At 39.6% G+C, this 20206-nt stretch overlaps 1 protein-coding gene and 1 pseudogene across 1 annotated transcript in view; both read right to left on the bottom strand.

The window, feature by feature from the left end:
* Positions 1-20206, bottom strand: part of LOC130142145 (uncharacterized) — a 438873-nt gene that overhangs the window by 392137 nt on the left and 26530 nt on the right. The window lies entirely within an intron of this gene.
* The window catches only part of LOC130142106 (cyclin-H-like), a 35429-nt pseudogene continuing 22801 nt past the window's right edge, over positions 7579-20206 (bottom strand).

Genomic DNA, 20206 nt, shown 5'->3' with positions numbered 1-20206 from the left:
CCCTCATCCTCATCTAACAGGGGGGGCGGCTCTCGGTAGCTGTCAGGGCGGCGCAGAGTACCCGATGCGGCGGCACCCTCCAGAGATGGGGTCGGGTTTAACAGTTCGGTCGCAGATTTTTTAATGGGCACAATTATGCCTTTTGCAGACGGAGCACTGAGACTAAACAATCGGGAAGACTGCGACTCGGCTTCCTGACCGAGGAGGTCTGAGGCAGCCATAGCCATTTTTTTTTCCGCAACTAGGGATCGTAAATGGTTTATGAGCTCCCGGCAGGCAATCCCCAAGTCCTTGGCCGATTTACTGCCACTAAGGATCGCATCGCAAAGGGAATCCCCGACCGCTCGCCACTCAGTCACACTAAACAGCAATTGCGGGTCTTTTAAGTGTCTGTGTTCAGCCACCCACCTACAGAGCTCATGGAGCTTCTTAGTGCTCACGCTAGCCTCTCGCTTAGCAAGAATATCAGTTAATAGCGTGAGTGCCGCTTCTCTTTCCATTATCGAGGAAAAAACGGTCTTACCGGTGCAGGTCCGCGCACGATGTCAATGCTGGATTCAGATGCCTTTACTCCTTATGGACGTCTTCCTGCTCGAACTCTTCACAGTGACTCTCAATTTTGCAAAGCCCACTGTCACGATGCAAAGGCAGAGTTTTTCCAGCAATTACCAGCTTTCACGTTGTTTGGGCGCCAATTGTTGGAAGAAGGGTTCGCCGGAGTCAAGAAGACGCTCAATATGAGTTATGCATCTTGCTCAACTTTATTAGTTTCTAACACTACTTATATAGAGCCAATACACGTGCATATTCGTAAAGCAGAAATATAATTGGTTAGTAGTCTCTAAGTGCGCGTGGTTCTCACACCCCTAATTATCATGACTAAAATAAGCATTCTATCCATGTAGCTAATTGTGTTGCTGTGCTTCAGCCTTGTAGTTTGTTACTCCCTATATTCCTATACCTGTCCCTATCTTTCTTGGCCCTGCACCTGCTTTCCCAGCAGCTGTATCTTGTTACAGCCACGGCCTGTTGGCACAACATAATTACTTGGTCTCAGGATTCAAGAATAGCTCAAGGCTACCTTTCTTGTTAACTTCAGCACAGCAACTTCAGTACAGTTCTGATTACAGGCCTATTCTAATACCAGGCCTGGATTGTGCAGATCTTCAGAGATTCTAAGGCCATGCTTCTGCAGCCATTCTTCTGCATTGCTCCACCTATGTGCGTGGCTTCCTGCGCTCAGGTATCTCTTTTTATGCAGTACATGTATATTCAACATATTTCCCAGAGAAGACATACATATTCATGAGATTGCCCTAAACTAATTCTAACATTTGCTCTCCCCCTCGCGCATGCCCATTTGTCCAGAGCGGGGGTCTTTAATGGTCTTGAGGGTCTGCAAATCCACCCACTCCTCTATTCAGTTGGCTAGAGTTCTCCTTTGTAGTCGTCACATACGATCTTAAACCAGGTCTTCTCAGTCTCTTGGCCTTTCTTGGCCTGGAATTTCTGGCCTTGGACTGGTTTTCCTTCATCCTCCAGAGCTACCTTTTTGTTAGAACCTGAATTTATTGCTTATGACTATACAAAGATTAGTTTCAAACAATCAAGGTACCTTCACACTAATTGTTCGAACCTAAGATGCATGACTACTTCTAAATTCTTAAGATTAAACTTTAACCCTTGCGTAAAAGGGGAATGAAGTCCTTTCCATTGTAGGAGATAAGGTTCAAGACTACCTGAGGATCCTGAACATACACAAGTTCATGGGATCTGACAAGAGGCATCACAGGGTCCTGAGGGAATTGGCTGATGTAGTTGCCAAGCCACTCTCCATCATATTTGAAAAGTCATGGCAGTCAGGTGAAGTCCCCAGTAACTGGAGAAATGGGAATAGTGCACCCATTTTTAAAAAGTGTAAAAAGGAGGACTCTGGGAACTGCCAACCAGTCAGTCTCACCTCTGTGCCTGGTAAGATAATGGAGCAGATCCTCCTGGAAGACATATCAAAGCATATGGAAGACAGGCAGGTGATTATGTTACTGAAAATCGTAGCCAAGAAAACTTCAAACAAAATGATCGTTTAGAAAGCCGGCATTGGTTTATATTGCAACACTGGGTGCATGGGGGATTTTTCCTCCAACATGCATACCAAGTTAATCGAGGATACACATTATATACAGTAGAGTACTTGCATATTCATATTGCATTACATATTCATTTTCATTCACGCACAGGATTGGTTACAAGTTTCTTGCTTCTAATGCAAATTAGTGCGCATCCTCAGATAGCACTACTGAAGGTTTTTACCAACTACACATGCTCCCCAAGTGGGGTTCTGCCCTCTTTTGGGGGGTCTATTTGAGTTGGAGATCATGATCTCCCATTACAATTACCTTTGTCCTACTTTCAACTAATTTTCTGAGGATTGCAGCACCTTATCAGCTTGTCTCCTCTTGGGGCCAGAACTTTCTCACTTGGAGGCTTCTTTCTGCATAATTTAGATAATGGTGTTCTTATCATTATCTATTTTTTGTTTCCCAAGGTTGACTGCCTTGATTAGAAGTCCTTTCATTCATCAATTTTGATGACATGAGAGGGTCAGTTTGATCTAAACTTTGTGCACAGAGTTGTTTAACATATAGTTAAACACTAAATCAAAATTCAATAATTCAGCAGTTTAGGCAGCGATTAGGGACAGACAACATGGCTTCACCAAAGGGCAAATGATGCCTGACTATTCTAGTGGCCTTCTATAATGGAGTGACTGCATCTGTGGCCAAGAAAAGAAGAGCTGTGGATGTCATCTACCTGGAATTCTGTAAGGCCTTTGATACAGTTCCCCACAACATCTTGCTGCTAAATTGGAGAGATATGGGTTTGATGGATGGACGGACTGTTAGATGGGTGAGGAATTGGCGGGATGGCCACATCCAAAGAGTTACAGTCTGTGGCTCAATGTCCAAGTGGAAACTAGTAATGAGTAGTGTCCCTCAAGGGTCCATACTGGGAGCAATACAGCTTCATCAATGACAGAAACAGTGACTTTAAAATGATGAGGTTTTGGAATGGATCTACAGTTAGTTACTTTAGCAAAGTCTAATGTGTTATTGTAAGATATTACAACTGAAAGAACAAATACCTCACACTACAGAGTAAGGAACCTGTGGTAGGCTTTGAGAGCTCAGTTAACGCTTGCCACTGAAAAGTAGATCGCCTGAGTAGGTCCTGGCACTCCGAATTGCAGTGGTTAAGATTACATCTTTCTTCAAGGTTACAGTGGATCCACAAGATCATCATCAGTCTGTTCTTTTTAATATAAGGAAAAAAAGCCATACCCTGAGCTGTATGTGCAGTTGGTTTATTTTATAGTGAGGGGAACTAGGCAATACCTAACTACAAGTACACTGTACTACTGCAGCATCAAATTAACTTCTATTATGTATGCCAGTTGAGAAATTAAGTAACATAGCTATCTTTTCATGTTGGTCTCTTTCAACTTTATCTACTATTGGCAACAGATTTAAACAGCAAGTTTAAACTTTTTTTAACCTTAGTTTAGAAAAACAAACAAACGTGATTTGTCATGTCCACATTATTTGATATTTACTTGTCTGCCAGGACACTTCTGGAGGAAAAAGCACAGACCAGGGACAATGGTTACTTGTGTTACACACTCCATTCTACTTCTGACAACCAACATTGACACTCTTAGTTAATTTATAAGACTAGCTCAAACTAGAAATTTAAATTACTACGTCATACACAGAATTTACTGGAGATAAAATGTATATTTTTTAAGTACAACATAAGAAGTTGAAAGGAAACCTGACCTCTAAGATTTGGGCAATAGCTCAATAACCTGAAAAGATATTTCTTTGCTCAGCCTCCACACAGTCTAGATTTCTGCTCAGACTTTCTCACATTGCTCAATATGAATACAGAATAAAGTTTCTTCAGGCTTTCCCTAGTTGGTTGCAAGACTCCAATTATGTTTTTCTTCCTGGGATCGTTAAAAATATTACCCACTGAATTCAGTGTCTTTTGCAGGGGAAAAGTAAAAACAAGTAAACGCATTATAGGGAAGATTTTATTTTCAGCTAATGCTGACTAATCCCAGAAAATCTTCTGGGTCCAGTTGAAATTTTTTGCTTCTGCAAACATGCCATAAAGAAATAATAATAATAATTAAAAAAAAAACAAATCAAGCAACAAAACAAACACAACCAACCCAAACTTTTGACCTCATTATGCCCAGGATTTAGTATATAGTGGCAGTATTCCATGAACAGACTGGAGCCTAGAAAAAACATCTTAACTAGTGTTGTTACCGAAATGTCGGAATGATAAAACTTATCGACACCAATGTGATGTAGATAAGCAGACACTTCTTTATTAACAGCCAGGTGCGTGAGCAAGTCCTCTCATGATCAACGCACGCCAGGCCCCAAAATCAGATTCCATATATAAAACTTATTCATACATATTCATTAAGTATTCATGCATAACCATGATATTTCCCATAAACCATTAACATATTCTCCTCCTATATCCGATTCTGCGCAGTAGAGCTTAGAAAGGTCTAGAAATGGGTCTGGGGTACGATTTGGGTAGGTGGTATATGAGTCGGTGGTCGCGATCTCCCCCTGCCGGAATTACCTTTTACTAAAGTTCACGATTTCTTGGCAGGTAACTACAAGCTGTTCCAGTCGACTCTCCCCAGTTTCCATTAATCTCATATTCTGACATTTCAATACACCTCTACATACAGAAGACTGGTCAAATACAAAGAAACCTTTCAAACCCTAAATTTATTACCTAAGTTTTAACAATGGTTCTAGCCCCTTCTTCTAGCCTTGGTACAGAATGTACAGAAGATCTCATAGCAGCTTTTACTGTGCAACTATAAGTTTCATTAAAAATATTTCTTATCCTTCTATTTTTCAATTTTATAAAATGATTTTATAAAAAATCAATTAATCAAAGTCATTTGATCTTAACTTATTAACAAATCGATAACAGTGTTGACTAAACACTTTAACCTTAAACCCAGTTACCTATGCCTACTCTAAAAACCAAAGTCCCAATCATTTTAGCAGCCCTTTTTCATCACCTGTTTGATGTTTAACTTGTCTGTCTTCATTATTGAGAACCATGCACAGAATTCCAGAACAACTAATATCGGGACCTTTTAATAATAGCTTGCCCTTTTTATGGATTCATTAATGCGGCAGCTTAGTCATCTACAGTCAGCCAGTACCCTGTGGATTCCTTCTACCATTTCTCATTTGATCTCTCCACACCACTTATCATCTTTGTATTGGTATTAACTAATGATTTCATCTATAAACTGGTAAATCCCCCAAAAGATAAGTAGATTAGAACTGATTGTGTACTTGTATATTATGGTACCCTAATTACTTACAGCTACAAATATCGATATCAGCTATCTTCAGCATTACTGAAGCCTCAAGGTGTAAACACTGTACAGGTACTATAAGCTTTAAAAAAAAATTAAACTAAATTTTCCTTTGTGTACATGAACTGGCCAGCTCAAATCTGATCTTGCATATGATAATTACTCAGAAATGAAGCTATATAAGTACAAACCCTTAGCATTTCAGATGCATTCTTATTATTTTTTAAAATCCTAAAGTTTCAAGAGCTGTTTATTATATAAGAGCTGATCAGAGAAGAGAAGAGTTCATTTGGAAGGAACCTACAATGATCATCTAGTCCAACTGCCTGACCAATTCAGGGCTAAACAAAAGGTAAAGCATAGTATTAAGGGCATTGTCCAAATGCCTCAAACACTGACAGGTTTGGGGCATCGACCACCTCTCTAGGAAGCCTATTCCAGTGTTTGGCCACCCTCTTGGTAAAGAAATGTTTCCCAACATCAAGTCTGAACCTCCTCTGGTGCAACTTTGAACCATTCCAATGCATCTTGTCATTGGATCCCAGGGAGAAGAGCTCAGCCCCTCCCTCTCCACTTCTGGTCCTCAGGAAGCTGTAGAGAGCAATGAAGTCATCCCTCAGCCTTCTTTCCTCCAAACTAGACAAGCCCAGAGTCCTTAGCTGCTCCTCATAGGACATGCCTTCTAGCCCTTTCATGAAATGCTGTGGACTATATCAATTTATCCGGTCAGTTCATCCAGTTACTTTTGACAGAATAATTATCAAAATAAATAAGTCTGTAAGAGAATCAAGAATCAGCACAGCCTCAAAATACAGAGAATAGCATAACTAAAATAAGACACCTTAAAATTAAACAGGGTGGGGGGTATGAGTCTCCAGGGCTCAGTTGGAGCTATTTTCTAGATCATTTTATCAGAAACTGAAAAAGCTATGAAAAGTCTAGTTTTACAGAGTTGCCAGTTTCTGCATGCTTTTAAGATTGGCATTTAGAACAAACTAGTTAAAGTTCTTACAGCATTAAATAGTTTTCATTAAATATGCTTGAGGTTCCACATTTTGTAAGAACACATTCTTAATGCTAATTTTACCATGGTTTTGCTCAAAGAGTCCTTAAACTACACAAATTTCAACTTATTTTGAACAGGAATATTTTTTAAAATTCATGCTATAATGTCAAACTATAATCTACTATGATAATTTGCATAATTTAAGGGGTCTTTCTATTTAAAAAAACCCAGCAACTCAACCAATACATCCTGCATTTTATGGTAAGATTTTAATAGATCACCCTCTTCAGCAATTAACGAGGTTTTTTTAAATGCCATACTTCAGAAATGTCTTAGACTATCAGGATGCAGAAAATCTGCTCTTCAATACCAACATGTTCCATTAAAAAGAGGGGGGGGGGGGTGTTGGTTGGTTGGTTGGTTGATTTTTTTTTAAAAAGCTCTTCCTCCATCAGAATATAGCAGTATTCTCTACAATGACCAGTCAATGTTACAAATGAAAGCTGTGAAAGGTATTTCAGATTAGATGTGAACAATTACTTAATTCTGTTTTAAAGTTTAAACTTTAAAAAAGTTAAGGCATTTTTAGAGTCACGTAGTCTCCTTATTTGGCCACAGCATGTAAAACTAGATTATGAAGGTATTTGTCACATACAAAGCTACCAAGGTCTTAACTAATAACTTGCTAGAAATTTGCAGTTGCAAGTACTAAAGCAAAAAGGGCATAATACTCTCCAGAAAACTCAAGAATTTAAATTTTGCAGTTCACATATAAGCCTTAAGAAAACATTTACCCTTTACACAATTTTTATTTTAGTCAAATGATTTTGAAGCCCATGATTCTTCATTACATACGATATCAAGTGGCCAGACCTTAGAAACCACCCTGTATTCCAGATCTGTGTTACAAGTACTAACTATTAATGTTTGTGGTGTAAATCAGCACAAAGAATGTAGTTATTTATTACTAGAAGCACTATTGGAAGCAGAGAACCAAGACAAAATAATAGAAACTCACAGAGTAAGAATTTGAACAGACATCCTCATTTATACATTTAGATGATTTAGTTTTCACTCACACTGAACAGAAAAAATTAATGTTTTCATAATAATAATAAAAATTGCAGAAAATTGAAACATTAAGGAGGAAGAGTTAATACAAATCTGCAAGTAGATACTTAAGTGAAAGCTCTGAGCTGTGACATTTCTCTTATTTGTTTTAGAGCAGCAAGCTCTTCAGGCCTTGGTAGCTCATATTTCTTCATTAGATTTTTCATGCCCACAGTAGCAACACAACAGTTTTAGAGCTCCACCCTGTGGATTACAAAAGGTACTATCAATCAGTATTATGTCTACTGTTGTTGCTTATCCCTTAATACTTAAGCTTGAACCAGCAGTTTACCTTCCCTCCCTATAGCAATGAGCACAGTATGTATTTTTGAGCAGCTTCTACTAGAAAGATTTCACCAAAAAAATCAGTACAGTATACAGGGAAAAAACTTAATTTAAGGAGTCTTAAATGAATTCCACGCCTCTGTTAGATTTTGAATGCATTACATCTAATTTTTAAACAGACTTCAAGAAGCTACAAGGCAACATGCTACAAAACAGTTTTAATTATAAAGCTTACCAAATAGTCCTTGTATTTGTCAAAACAAGATTATATGTTCAAAGTACTGACTTCTTCACTGCCTCCAAACTGCTTCATAAACAGAATCTCAGCTTAGACTCTACTTCCCATCCCACATAACACTCAAACTTTAGAGAATCTGAGATTACATATGTAGAGCAATTGTCATCTTACATCAGAGGGTTAATTTTAAATAACATCAAGATACAGCAGAATCTCAATGCAAAGAACTGTCCTGAAACAAGTTGTTAGCATCCAGATTCTGGATTTCCTCAAGGCAAATTATAACAATGCAGAGTTCACATTACCATGCTAACAAACACTAGAATACATGGATATTTTTTGCATTCAGCATTGTACCTCAGTTTTGAGGAGGAAAAGTAAATGAGAGAGAACTACTAAAATCAACTTGGTCAAAAGACTGGAGTTTTAATGCTATCACTATCCCATTTAAAATGCATGCATTCACTTAGAAAATTAGAAAACTGATTACTTACTGAAAATTTCATACCCCAAACTTTTTATTTAATTAAAAAACTTAATAATCAGTGTACTACATTCCCCATTGTTTTAGAAAAAACATGCTAGCATTCTTGATATCTCAAAACTTAAAATTATTTTGAACCATCTTTATAGCTGCAAAGTGAGATATAAATCCTGGCAGGTCACTTAACATTAATAATTTTGCTTAGGAAAGGACTGAAAGGAAGTATTTAATCTTAAGACTTAAGACAATAGAAATATCTAGTGCCCAAAATAGACTTCTCACTTTTGAACAGTTGTTAGCACTTAATCAACTACAACACTTACATTCTGATAAGCAGGTCTTTTTCCTTTTAATTTTATTTGTTTATATCAAAGATAAATTTCAGTATTTTCTCCCCCTGCTTCCACCTGCTAGGTGCTCCATTTCATTGCCCATGTTTTACTTAGCTTATGCTAGCCTTGAAGCAAAGAAAATCATTTGAAGCACATTTCTGCTCAAAGCTTCTATTGTTTGGAAAAAAAATATTTTCCCTTTAGAGATGTTTTATAATTTCAAAATCCAATGTTTACTTACATTTCATCTAGTAACTTGGCTAAGTTCTGTTTTCTTCCAGCATAAGACTTCCTGATAAATAACTGTAAAGAGACATGAAAGAATAAGTCTTAAGTTCTTAAAATAAAGTGTGATAGTTAATTGTGGAAGCTACCACTAATTTATTTATCATTTGCGCCCATTAAAGCTTTATGATTAGACTTAATAAAAATACTTGTTACATAAATACTATAAGCTGATTTTTAAAAAAACAAACTCCTGTCACTTTCAGTATTCTTTTGTAATGATTTAACAAAAGCATTTCTTAACCATGTAAAGAACCAAAGTTTCTATGTTGCAAAATTAAATATTTTTAAATAAACTTTTCTAAGTTAAGTCAACTTATTTTTAAGATTGTATAAAATGTCACACTAAGATCACACTATTGCACAGTATAACTGCTGGAAAAGCAAATCCTACAGAAGAATAGTTTTCAGACAGGAACGCTTGTGAGATGAGACTACTTCTTTTGGTAGCTGCATGGTTTTGACTCTGCCAAAATCAAATCTTGAAAGCTTAAAAAGAAAGTTAACACAGCACACCAGGGGAACACCATTGTGTGTGTTTTATTTAAACACATTATAGTCTTAAAGAAAAGGAACTTTACTTAAGCTGTAAGCCAGACAAATGAATCTATGGTACATGACCTCATCAGAGTAAAAACCATCACATATATGAGACAGATTTTACTTATTTCACTTTGAGCTTTAGCATCAAGTTTCTCATTTACACTTCCAAATCTTAAAACAAACAAAACAAAAAACAAGCAGAAAAAGCGCACACAACACCAGGGTAAAATGTGAGCAGCAATCCTCACAGAGCTCCACAATAAGCAACTAGTTTTAGTCTTCCTTGGCAAAGCGTGTACTTATGGATAAATTACAAAAAAATCAAGACTCCAAAGTACAGCAATCTGTGTTAACTTAAAATAGCTAATATATAGATGCACACAGCTGCATCAGTTGCAGTTCCCAGTCTGAAGCATTGGCCACCACAAAGATAATTACTGTAAACTGATAACTGCTTTGTTAGTATCACTGTTCTTGTAGAGCTCAGATTTAAGCAAAGGTATTATTTAACCTGTTGCTGGTAGCATAACTGAAGACTGATTTGGAGCCACCTATTCTCTAGAGCACAATAGCACTTGTTTTTTTCTGAAGGTGTAACTTTTTCAAGACTGTCCTACATATTACTGACCTTGCAGAAGCAACAGATTTTCAAGCCTTCCACATTCCATCCCACTCTAGTTCCATATCCACAGGCGCACACACCTACAGGCCCATAAGATCTGAGCTGCAGTATTAGTTTCTCTCATATCCAGCAGCTCACAAACTCATTTGAAACAATGAGTGACTAGGTTATAGCAATTGTGTGGTATAGACAGCTGACAACAATTTAGTTTTTCATGAATATGAGATGTTTACATACCTTGATTCACACACTGCTTACAAATTATTCCAGCTCTTTTCATATGCCATAGTTCAGAAAAGCTTGCTTAAGTAGTATAGACTATAAATTCAGGAATGAGAGCAACAAGTTATAAATACCCGAATGTTTTCATGCTATTCTGAGAGGACAGTGAACACAGAACAGGACATTCCCACACTGACTCAGTCTTATAAGAAAAATACTTTTTACTTCTTCCTAATAAATCTGAGATTCTTTTAGGGCAGGTGAAAGAAAGAACAGCTTTTTTAAAAAAAGAATTACTTGCATTTATTATCAGTCCTTGTACCTACAATAGGCTCCAGATGCAAGGCACTCACATGGAGCATCATATGATGAGTAAAACACACAAGATATAGATGCCTAGAGCAACTACATCAGTTGCATTTCGGGGGGGGGGGGGGGAACAACAAATAAAACCCCAACAACTACACACAAACACACACTTCAGCAATAATATCAAAGGCCTTTGCAAATACCAGTTGATAGACCACAGAAAGGCAAGGTGACTGAAAGGGCAAAACAGCACTTTTATTATCCCATGGAAATCAAAACAACTATACCAGCTAAATACAGTAGTTACAGTTTCTGCATGTCTAGTTGCTGTCAGTTAAAAGCAATTCCATTTGACTCTGAAATTTTAAATATATAATTGTTAAAAAAGGATATAAGTGACTCTTTAGGTGCTTTGTACCCTCAGTTCCTACTGTTTTTCCAGTTTCTTCACTCTAATCTTCAAGAGAAGTCTAAGAAAATCTTATTCTGTTCTAATTAATTGTCATGCTTTAACCCTGGCCAGCAACCAAGCACCACACAGCTGCTTGCTCACTCCCCCTCACCTAGAGGGATGGGGAGGAGAATCAGAAAGGAATGTAAAAGTCAAAGGTTGAGAAAAGAAAAATTTAATAGGTAAAGCAAAAGCCATGCATGCAAGCAAAGCAAAACAAGGAATTAATTCACTACTTTCCATTGGCAGGCAGGTGTTTGGCCATCTCTAGGAAAGCAGGGCTCCATCACACATAACAGTTACTCAGGAAGACAAACACCATAATGCCAAATGTCCCCACCTTCCTTCTTCTTCCCTCAGCTCATATACTCAGCATGATGTCACATGGTATGGAATACCTCTTTGGCTAGCTTGGGTCACCTGTCCTGGCTGTGGCCTCTCCCAATTTCTGGTGCCCCTCCAGCCCTCTTGCTGGCAGGGCCCAAGAAACTGAAAAGTCCTTGATTTAGTATAAACATCACCCAGCAATAACTAAAAACATCAGTGCGGTTGTCAACATTGTTCTCACATCATAGCCAAAACCCAGCACTGTACTAACTACTAAGAAGAAAATTAACTCTATCCCAGCTGAAACCAGGACATTTAGGTAAAGAAGTCAGTTTGGAAGAAGCAAAAAAAAAATTCAAAGAAATATGAAAAACAGACACAAACTAATCATATTACCTCCTGCTTTCCAAAAAAGGGAAAAATACAACAACAATGCTTCGGTTTTGAAAAATACTGAAAGAATGCACCTGTGTATTAACTATTGGTAAATACATACTTCCATCTAATACTTAAGAATGTCAAATAAAGCAAATAAAGTGCTTAATTCATACCTATAAAGAAAAAGAAAAGACCACTTTTCCAAATTAATTTCCACTCCTGAAGCACTAGATAAGGCAGTGAGAGCTATCTGTGAGAGAGTAAAGAGCAGATATGCATCTGCCAGAGCTACTCAACTGAGAAAGTAATCAGCTTCTGTCCTCACAATTTCATGATTCATTGGATAACAAGCCTATAAAATAAGTATTTATGAATGGAACTAGCTGTCCCATGATCCTCTGCTTCACAAGTTTAAAACACATAATTCAGAAGTTTTTTTTGAAGCAAAAGTAGCAGGCCATCTTAGTCCAAAATTAAACCAAAATGCTTAAAGGCCACAACAAAACAGATTTCCTTTCAGATATTTGCCTATTTATCCCTTTAGAATCTAGATCATTCATAGCACAATCACAAAAGGGAATAAACCCATGAGAGGTTTGTATTACATTAGTGTATAAAGTATTGTAAGAGTCAGTCCAAAGAGAACAATATTGTCTCAACATTGCCAACAGAGACCTGGAGATGGAATGTGGTCCTCATGGACACCAAGATGCAAATACCCTGGGAAAGAGAACTGCATGGTATGAGGAGTACTATGCCATTCCCTGCTACCTGGGACTGAAAGGAACAACTACAATAAGGCCACATAACTGCTGTCCAGAAGACAGATCACAACCACTGTCATAGCAACGAACCAGAAAACTTGAACTTCAGGTGAACTTATTTCATTATATCATTAAAATACAAAAAAACACCTCCTGGTCTGAAGCTACCAGCCTCTAAGATAAACCATGCCTCAGGCACTCCTCTTTGGACACACGTGGTAACCTTGCTCGAGAAGGTGGAGACTGGCAACAATCCATGGGCCAGAGGAGGAGCAAGGTGTGTTGCTTGGTATAAAAATTGGCTCCTTAGCAATCAAACGTTGAAGATCTTCCCCACGAAGGATCATGACAATCGGAAGGACTGGCAGGACACTGCCTGGACCTGGGACCATAGGAACACCTTGGACTCATGGTGGTAGCTATAAAACTCTTTTCTCTTTTTTTTTTTTTTCTTTTTACTTTACCTTTTCTTCCCTTCCTGTCACTCTATTTATTGCATGCTACTTCACAGGCAAACAATGAAGTTGCGCTGTTTGATCAAAGCATAACCCCTTGGCGTGGTCGCCTTGATTTTTTGCGCTCCGAGATCATAGTAAACGAACTATCATGAGTCCACTGAGTGGACCGTGACATTAAACTGGCATCACGGACAGGATCCTGAGGGACAGAGGGGCGCAGGTTGTGTGTGGTTTGTAACAGGGGAAGGATGTTTCGTTCTAGCCACACCTGGCCCTACACCCAACTGGGTGAGAGATGTCCAGAATGCAAGGGGGGTGACTTGAATTTCCCGCATACCACACACGCCTAGGACTTAGCACTCCAAACTCCAATTGAGGGCTCTGTCTATTGGGATCTAACTAAAAGAAGTTGAAGTGCAAAAGGGGGAAAGTGCTAAAAGGGGGAGCTGCACTCATATTAATGAGAATTATCTGCTCAGGAAAGTGAAGGGACTACCTTATAGTAACTATAAGCTGCCTTCCCGAAGCAGATTTTGGTCCCTTCAACCACTCGGGGAAGAGAAGGGCGACACAGCAGTGGCTGTGTGTTTCTAACTAAGTCTAGCCTCCCCGAAGTGGGTTTGGTCCCTTCGTAGTGAGAATGGCCGAAAAGGCTGATAATCAAGACTCTTTGTTAACGAAAGGTCAGGACTTGTTTTCCATTTTAGGAGCCAGCCTGTTTGCAGCAATTGAAGATCTTCCCCACCAAGGATCACAACGATCAGAACGACCAGCAGGACGCTGCCTGGACCTGGGACCATAGGGGTGCCTTGGACCCGTGGTGGTAGCTATAAAACTCTTATCTTTTTTTTTTTTCTTTTTACTTTGCCTTTTCTTCCCTTCCTGTCACTCTATCGCATGCCACTTCACGGGCAAACAATAAAGTTGCACTGCTTGATCAAAGCATAACCCCTTGGCGTGGTCACCTTGAATTTTTGTGCTTCGAGATCATAGTAAACAAACCATCACAAGTCAACTGAGTGGACCGTGACAAGTATGTAGCATATAAAACAATATTACCTTCAGATCAATTAGAAACCCCTCAAATGGCCCGTATAAATTGTGCATAATAAGATGCAAGTTCAGTTGCTGAATAAGTAGTAGTTTATATTCCAATATCTAAGAACTTTTTTCCTGCCCAACAGGGCTTTCTTGAGTTACCAGCAAACTGCATATTAAATTAATCTACTTTGACATGCCTTGAGGAGGGAAGGAAAAAAACCCACAAACCAAACCAAACAACAACAGAGAATGAATAACTGCAACATCCATCGTATTATCAAAAATTCTGTTCAGAAAATGTATGGTTTCAAACTACCATGTTTAGAACACAGTAAACTCTCCCAAATGGAAAGTGACCATACTTGTCTTTATGCTCTCAGATTTCCTTTCTCATTTCTTCAAGTTTTTATAAGTATAAACAATTGACTTACAATGTTCTGCTCCGTACAATAACTCAAGATGTGTTGATAACTCATGTTATTATCCAAGGATGATACTCCATCATTGACTTACTGAGATAAAAGGATTTGAAATACATACAACCTGTTCTCTAAATAAAATATATTTTTATTTAAAAAGGGGGGGAGAGGAAGGAAAAGTAAGTACAGAAGTAAAAAAGGATTAAGAAAATCATAAATCAGAACAAGTTCAAATATACACTAAAGACATACAAGATACACTAAGGCTACAAATACAAGCACACACTTCCATGTCATTAAGTACTTCAAAGTCTTAATACATTTATTCCTGTAAGAACTTCACAAAAATGGCACTTCACTTATCTTTTCCTCCTCCATGTTTAGACATATATTTAGGAAGACAATGTACAAAAAGACTAAAATTATGTCCATGAGAAAAATTTGACATTTAAATCAAATTTAAGAACCAAAGACTGAAAAAATTATCTTAAAAGATTTGACTAATACTATCCAAAGACTTTTTAATCAGCATATTTCCCAGCATGTTTAACATTCATGCTTCTCTCTGTATCTGAAAATAATTCAGTCTTCCAATGCCAAATTTCCAAGCTGATCTGAATCCCATCAACATGAAACCAGCTATACTCCAAAATAATTTCTTGAGGAGTCTGATAGTATACATATGCTAAGGTGGCTACTTCTCAAATATGTCAGTCTCTATACAGCATGTAATGGAAGCCTACTGATATGTTTCAAGGAAATGTTCAGAAGACATGCTTTTATTTATTTTTTTTTAATAACTCGACATGCTAGCCAGAAAGAGGAAAACTGACTGGGGACAACAGTTAACACTTCTTAATAACTAGTTGACAAACAAAAATTTCATTCCCTGCTTCAGCTATAAGTCTCTACTGTCTCTTCAATTGCACTGTTCTGCCTTCAAAGATTCAATTAAGAGTTGTTCCTTTTCTTGTAGGTTAGTTTACTGCCAGTGTAGGTGCTTGTACCAGCTTACTTTGAGGTTAGACAAGCACCAGTGCTGATGCAAAAGAAGCACCTGGAAAAGGCAGCCCAAATATGGAACTGACCCCTTCACCAATAATAAGATTGTTTATTATAGCATCAATATGTTACAGAAGGGTTAACTTTAATCTTAAGAACTTAGAAGTAGTCATGCATCCTAGGTTCGAACAGTTAGCGTTAAGGTACCTTGATTGTTTGAAGCTAATCTTTGTATGCTTGTAATATGCTTGTATGCTTCAAGGTGTACCTTCCCCAACATGGACTTGTCCTTCGGCCACAATTCCTTCAGAGGCATACCTGCTGCAGCACAAACATAACCATGGCTACAGACGCTCCAAAATATACCTGCTCTTTTTCTTCCCTCAGCTTATATACTCAGTATGACATCCCATGGTATGGAATATCCCTTTGGTAGTTTGGGTCACCTGTCCTGGCTGGACGCAAGCAGTTCCAGATGGCTTTCCAATAGCCCCATCACAGGCCACAGCTGAGCCAATCAGCTAAGTTTGTGGCACCTCTGTGAAAACATTTAAGAAATTGCAGCAAATGTCAGACAGGTAGAGGAGGAAGAAACAAAGAGTGTGAGAGAAAACAGAGGGAACACTAAGGTCAGAAGAGGAGAAGGAGGTGCTCCACAGCAAAACATGTATTCTCTGCAGCCTGTGGTTGACCCACATTGGAGCAGAGGAAAGGCTTGAGGAGAAAGGAACAGCTGAAAACTCCCTGTGTACTGACTTCTGCTCCTTTGTGCTTGCAGTGCTCCTTGCCTTGCCAAAGGGACTGAGTGTAACCTGTGGTGATAATAAGTGGGGGGAGGAGTCTGGAGTGAAAGAGTGAAGTTCAGCATGAGAAAGGGGTGAGGAAAGGTGGTGTTTTAATGCTTGCCTTTTTGTTTCCTACTACTTAAATCAGTAATTATTTTTTAATTGGTAATAAGTTACTTTCCCCAAGTCAAGTCTGTTCTGCCTGTGACAGTAATTGGTAAGCAATCATCTTGTCTTTATCTCAACCCACAGAGATCTATACGTCTTATGATTCTAGATGATTACTCTGAGGAAGCCTCATGAAAATGTGCTCCACATGTGAATCCTGAAGAGAAACAAAAAAACCCATGTAGGCCAAAATATGAAGAAGAGAGGCATGGATAAAACCACCACATTTTTCTGCATAATACAGCTATCAGGGTTAAATAAAGAACAAATGGCAGACAGAACTGACATGCTTCATAAGTTTTGCTTCCAAAACAACCCCCAAAAAATCCAACACGCTTTTCCAGTAAAAATTTGTCTTCACTTCAGCAGCCTGTCCAGACTGCTTCTGTGACTGACAGATTAGGTAGAGTTCCCTTTTCTCCTCTGAGAGGCATTCAGTGGAGGAAACACAGAATGGTACTTTCACCACTGTCTTCTGTGTGGTAGATTTTTTCTCCCTTGTTACAATAACTCTTCAGTATCTTGAACACCCTTGGGTAACCAAAATACTCCTATTGGTACTTCTCAATAATATTGTTTTGTCTTTTTCTAAGGTTAACCAGCTATTTAGGTATAACATCTAGGCCCTGTGGCAGTATGGTTATGGGTGGCAAGGCTTGTGGGAGAATATGGGCAAGAACCTAGAAAGGTTGCCACCTCCGATGATCTGGGACTTCACTCCCAAACAAATGTGGGATCCTGATGAAGTGATAGACTGTTTGAAAAAAGAATGCCTTGGCTATTTCAAAGAGGCACAACTTAATGCACTGTGATGGGGCCTGGCCTATGCCTACTAAGCACCTGTTCTGCAGCAGAGCAGTCACAAGAACAGGGAGGTGAAGAGAATGATATAAACAAGTCAAAAGCAACCTGATCCCTATCCCTGAGTGAGCTGTGAGATATGCGGTGCCTTTGACACCATTTCCCACAGCATTCTCCTGGAGAGACTGGCTGCTTATGGCTTGGACAGGTAAAAAACTGGCTGAATGGCCAGGCCCAAAGAGTGGTGGTGAATGGAGTTAAATCCAGTTGGTGGCCGGTCACAAATGATGTTCCCCAGGGCTCAGTATTGGGGCCAGTTCTGTTTAACATCTTTATCACTGATCTGGATGAGGGGATCAGGTGCACCCTCAGGAAGTTTGCAGACAACACCAAGTTGGGGGTGTGTGGGAGGTTGATCTGCTTGAGGATAGGATAGCTCTTCAGAGGGATCTGGACAGGCTAGACCGATGGACTGAGGCCAATTGTATGAGGCTTAACAAGGTGAAGTGCTGGGTCCTGCACTTGGGTCACAACAACCCCATGCAATGCTACAGGCTTGGGGAAGAGCGGCTGGAAAGCTGCCTGGCAGAAAAGGACCTGGGGGTGTCGATGGACAGCTGGCTGAATATGAGCCAGCAGTGCGCCTAGATGGCCAAGAAGGCAAATAGCACCCTGGCTTGAATCAGAAATAGTGTGGCCAGCAGGACTAGGGAAAGTGATTGCCCCTTTGTACTCAGCACTAGTGAGACCACACCTCAAATCCTGTGTTCAGTTTTGGGCCCCTCACTACAAGAAAGACATTGAGGTGCTAGAGTGCATCCAAAGAAAAGCAACAAAGCTGGTGAAGAGTCTAGAGAACAAGTCTTATGAGGAGAGGCTGAGGGAACTGGGGTTGTTTAGTCTGGAGAAAAGGAAGCTGAGGGAAGACCTTATTGCTCTCTACAACTACCTGAAAGGAGGTTGTAGTGAGGTGAGTGTCAGTCTCTTTTTCCCAAGTAACAAGCAATAGGACAAGAGGCAATGGTCTCAAGTGGCACCAGGGGAGGTTTAGATTGGATATTAGGAAAAAATTATTCACTGAAAGGGTTGTCACGAATTGAAACAGGCTCCCCAGGGAAGTGGTTGAGTCACCATCCCTGAAGGTATTTAAAAGATGTGTAGATGTGGCACTTAGGAACATGGTTTAGTGGTGGACTTGGTAGTGTTAGGTTAATGTTTGGACTTGATGATCTTAAGGGTTTTTTCCAACCTAAATAATTCTATGTTTCTATATGCAAAACTATTTCAGCTGCCATCCAGGAGAGCAAATTATCAGCTGGTTGCTCCAATGCTAGAGCCAGTGCTTTGGCTACTGCTGAGCAGTGCTCCCACAGCATCAAGGCTATCTCTCCAACATTCCCCCCTCACCCCCAAAGGCCAGTATACGGGGGATGGACAAGAGCTTGGAGGGGGCATAGCCAGGACAGCTGACCCAAAGTGACTAAAAGGATACTCCATACCCTATGATGTCATGCTGAGCAATAAAAGCTAGTGGGAGAAGGAGGAAGGGGGGACATTTGGAGTTACGGCATTTGTCTTCCAGAACAACTGCCATGTGTACTGAGACCCTATTTCCCAGGAAGTGGCCGGACATTACTTGCTGATGGGAAGTGGAGAATAAATCCTTTGTTTTCCTTTGCTTCCACACGTGGCCTTTGCTTTTCTTTATTAAATTGCCTTTATCTTGACCCACAAGTTCTTTTTCATCTTATTTTCTCCCTTCTCTGTCCTGCTGAGAAGGGAAGTGATAGAGTGGCTTGGTGGGCACCTGATGACGAGCCAAGGTCAAACTACCACAGTCCTTTTTGGCTCCCAATGTGGGGCACAAGAAAATGTCAGCTTTGTATTAAGCATGCTATAGTTATAGTAGTTATTAAATGGCAAGCTTCTGTGCAGGTCATGGAGTTTGCTGGCTGCACTGCTTATCTTTTTATTTTGCTGAGCTTGAGAACATGTTAATACAAAAAATGGCTATGTGCTTTGCCCTGGCATTGATGCCCTTGCTGTTCTGGGGAGCTATCTTGTGGAGAGGATGAGGGAAGATATCTTCCTCTTCCTAATCAGAATGGATGTGGGTGGTTTTATTATCCAGGCTCCTGAGGTCCTTGTTCACCCTTACATGAGCAGTTTAATACTACTAATTAATACTGCTGACATATTGTGGGGTTTGTGGAATCTGGTGGTGTCTTGGTGTAAGAGAAGACAACTTTTGGCTGAGGCTGTGGTGAGCTGACCCTGGATGGACTCTAGGTGCCCACCAAAGCTGCTCTATCAATCCCGCTCCTCAAATGAACAGAGGAGAGAAAATATAGTAAAAGACTTATGGGTCGAGATAAGGATAGGGAGATTACTCAGCAATTACTGTCACAGGCAAAACAGACTCAACTTGGGTAAATTAATTTAATTTATTACCATTCAAATAAGAGTAGGATAATGAGAAATAAAACCAAATCTTAAAAACATCTTTCCCCCATCCCTCCCTTCTTCCTGGGCTTAACTTTACTCCCAGTTTCTCCATCTCCTCCCCCTTGAGTAGCACAGGGGACTGGGGAAGGGGGATTGCGGTCAGTTCATCACACATTGTCTCTGCCACTCCTTCCTTCTCAGGGGGAGGGCTCCTTACTCTCTTCCCCTGCTCCAGTGTGGCATCCTTCCATGGAAGACAGTCCTCCATGAACTTCTCCAATTTGAGTCCTTCCAACGAGCTGCAGTTATTCA

Source organism: Falco biarmicus, chromosome W (genome assembly GCF_023638135.1).
Source record: "Falco biarmicus isolate bFalBia1 chromosome W, bFalBia1.pri, whole genome shotgun sequence".
NCBI classification, from domain to species: Eukaryota; Metazoa; Chordata; class Aves; order Falconiformes; family Falconidae; genus Falco; species Falco biarmicus.
The sequence above is the reverse complement of the archived record's forward strand: the minus strand, read 5'-3'. Positions and strand labels throughout refer to the sequence as shown.